The following is a 4,013-nucleotide window of genomic DNA, read 5'->3' as shown; positions in this document are numbered from 1 at the left end:
GAGAGAGGGAGAGCAGTTATGGCCGCTCTCAGTCCTGTCCCGGGGGCTCTGCCTCTCTGAGTCCCAGCAACCGCTGCAAACCTCGGAGAGAAAGCTGCCTTCGAGTTCCGACCCAAACCAGACAGCTGCTTCTCCCACTGCCTATAAAAAAGAAGGAACTCTTACCATTCACAAAAGCACGGATGGACCTGGAGAAGTGAAATAAATCATTTGGAGAAAGATAAATATCACATGAGCTCACTCATTTGTGGAATATAATGAACATAAACTGATGAACAAAAACAGATCCAGATAGAGAAGCATAGATCAGACCATCAAACCTCAGAGGGAAAGCAGGGGAGGGTGGGGGTAAGGAGGAGAGATCAACCAAAGGACTTGTATGCATGCATATAAGCATAATTAACCTATGCCGCCATCTTGGTTCTCCTGGTTAATGCATTTTTAGATAGTTACTTAATAAAGTCAAAGTCACAAATATAAAAAATATATAAACAAGTAAAAATAAAAGTTGTGTGATTGCCCTCTGGTAGTGCTTAGCGTTTAGAGCATCAGCCTACACACTGGAGGGTCTTGGGTTTGATTCCTGGTCAAGGGCGCGTACCTGGGTTGCAGGTCCAATCCCTGCCCTGGGTTGGGGTGTGTGTGGGATGCAACCAATTGATGTGTCTCTGTCATATCCATGTTTCTCTCTCCCTCTCTCTCACTCCTTCCCTAAAAAAATCAATGGAAAAGTATTTTCACTCCTGGGGTGAGGATTACAAAAAAAAAAATTGTGTGATTTTGTGCAAGTTACCTCAGTGAGTCTCAGTCTCAGTTGTAAAATGGGAATAATTACATAATCATCTGCGGTCATGTGATTTTTTACAATAAGAAATATATATTTGGTATTCGCTCTTGTCCTGTCCCTGGCATAGAGCTCCTAAATCCTTGGAATTTTGTAAGTGTGAGGAGCCACAAAAGCGTCTTTTGTTTGTTAATGACATGCCCTTTGGAAAGCCTTTAGGTCACCTAAGAATGGCAGCTCATCAGCAAAGAAACTAACCAGTGATTAGAGGGTTGAAACTTCCCATTTCAGTCCCTCTTCTGGGGGAGGGCGGAGTAGGGGGCTGGAGATTGAGTTCAATCACCAATGACCAATGATTTAACCAAGCATGCCTCTGTAATGAAGCCTCCCTAAACACCCAAAAGGACAGAGTTTGGAGAACTTCCTGGTAGATGAACACATGCCGATTTGGGGAAAAGGGCATGGAAGCTCCCTCCCCTTTGCCCATACCTTGCACTATGCAGCTCCAAAACAGTAAGTTTCTTGGCTAAGTCTCAGAAACTCTGGCTAATATGGGGACAAACCAGAAAGGGGACAGACTTTGTTCTTTTGAGTTATCTCTGGAAGAGGATATGTGGGAGGGAAGGAAAGCAAAGGTAGGAAAGAAAGCAGGCCCCAGGTCAAAACTTTATTGTGGGATACAATGCCTAGAGGTGGGGCCCTCCTAGAAATGGTGGCCCTAATTGCAGACTCTAGCTGCTATGGCCCTTTAGCTGCTTCAAGTTCCCTGCTCCTCATTCAGAGTTTCCGAGCCTCAGGGGGCACTTGGTCAGCCAGATGCTTGGCCCATCACTAGCACCATGCACAAAGATGAGCACCTCCCTCTTGGTAGGGCCCAGTCTTTTGGAAACAGAATTCTAGCCTAGTTATGTAGCCACGTCATGAGGGAAGGAAATAGTTAACCAATTAGGCCCACTGAAGTGGCACTTTGTCTTAATCATATAGTTTGGGGCCCTAGAACCCTTACTCGGTATCCTATCTAATAATAGACAAAGATTGAAATTTACCGTACCTTTGCTATATCTCCCTTTGGCTAATCAGCGAGATATGCAAATTAACCACCAACAAAGATGGCTATTAATTTGCATGAAGCTGTGGAGTGAAGACTGAAGGAGACTGAAGGCGTCTCTATTAATTTGCATACGTAGGCATGAAGCAGTGGAGCGAAGACTGAAGGCGACTGAAGGCGTTTCCGGCTGCCAGAGCCATGAGAGGCTTGGAGGTGCCTCCAGCCAGAGCGAAGGAGGAAAACCGGTTCTGGCAGCCAGGGGAAAGGAAGGCCTATTGCAAGAGTCTTTTCATGCAACAGGCCTCTAGGATATATATAAGGAGTGGGAGATAAAGACAGGGAAGGGCTCTTTCAGGAATGGACACTTGAACAATAAGGCGGGTTTTAGTGATAAGGTTGTCCAATCTCCCAGGGTGAAACAACTGGGCTTTGAGCACTGTGGGAAAAGCAGACGCTCAAGACATTCCCAGCCAGGATACTTAATCCTCTCCATGTTTCAAGAAACAGGGCTACAACACAGCTTGTGAGCAAGAAGAGGCAGATGCAAAGGCCCCACCTAGACAGGGGCAGAAACTTCCAGGTGGAACTCAGTCTGTGGCCAGAGGGGGAATCCCTTTCTTGCCTTAGACCAGAGATAACTCCCTGATCCTTCCAAATGTAATCATATTAACCCTCCCTGAAGTAATGTGCAGCCCTTTGGGGCATGTGAAGGCAGGCCCCAAGGCTGCATAGATATATGGACCTGTAGTTCAGCCCAGAAAAGGCCAGCATAAGAACCATGGGGTGGTAGAAGCAGGAAGTCTGGCTTTAAGCACAGAATTTGTAGGTATTGCAGCCAGAGAGATGGAGGGCCCTCGCATATGCCAGGGAACAGCTTCAGCCACCAACGTGGAATGGTGATGCAGGTCAAACCAAAACTAGACAGCAAAGGTGGGGATCTGGCCAAAGGAGACCAATATGCAGCCACAGTCCAGGGAGCTGACACAGTTCCCTGGTATGAACACTGGTCTCATTGGCGGAAGGATCTGGTAACCAGTCTATCCCAACCCCATTTACTATGGAATGACAAGCTCTGGCTGGTTCCTTTCTCTTTCTGAGCCTCAGTTTCCCTCATTTGTCAGAATCCCTCACCTAGGGATATTTCACACCTTGCTATATAGTTGGGAGGGTCACATGAGTTGGAACAGCTATCTCCCTCAGAAAATATACAAGCTCAGGAAGACTTTTATCAATCTACCTATCATGGAGATGATTTAGCACCCACCTCCATATGTAATCCAAAGTAAAAATAATACTGAATCATATTACAGTGTAAGAAGTCCAATACACTCTGGGTTCCCCATGATGGGTATTTCAGTCTTTTATTTGAAATGTTGAATACTGGTTTACTTATTTTAATTTTCTTATAAGTCATATATGCACCTAGTTTAGAGACTACTAGTTCTGGAACATTAAGACAAATAGCAGTCCCTAGCTCCCTATCTTGCTCTTCTCCTTTTCCCCTTCCCCAGAAAGAATCACTTTCACATCTTTTATCCCTTTTTTTAGTATTTATCCCCATATGTTTTAATAACATATTAATATTACTTCTTGGTTCTTCTGTTTGGCAGTATTACCTATTGACTACACACCATGGATGATGAGAGTTTAATTCTCATCCCCACCACCAGCCTACCAGACACACACACACACTCGCATACCCTCTTCCTGCCCAATAAAATTGTAACATCATTTTGTTATTGTGATAATCAGGCTCCAAAATGATCCCCAATGATACACCTTTTTGTACCCATATCTCTATGTAGGGCTGTCCCACTTTAAGTAAGGCTGACCTGTGTAAGCAACAGTATAAAAATGTTTAATAGACAGGATCCAACCCTGCACTTGCATGACTTGGCCTCACTCACCTCACCTTAGCCCAGTCCTGTTGGGTCCTATATTTAACATTTTGATGTTCTGTTATTCATGGACTTTTTCCCTTTTATTTTTCTAATATTGCGAAAAAATACTCTTTATCCTAATCACTAATTTTTGATGCCCCTCCAAATTGTACACCCAAGGCAAAAAAGCACCTCACTCACATTACCTTAGTCCCAGCCCTAACATATTCTAATAGCCTCTTAAGAAAAGATATGTGGACCCCCGGCCAGGTGTGTCCTCCATTACACCAAAAGGTTGCAG

The sequence above is a fragment of the Myotis davidii genome, unplaced genomic scaffold (genome assembly GCF_000327345.1).
Source record: "Myotis davidii unplaced genomic scaffold, ASM32734v1 scaffold484, whole genome shotgun sequence".
Taxonomy (NCBI): Eukaryota; Metazoa; Chordata; class Mammalia; order Chiroptera; family Vespertilionidae; genus Myotis; species Myotis davidii.
The sequence above is the reverse complement of the archived record's forward strand: the minus strand, read 5'-3'. Positions refer to the sequence as shown.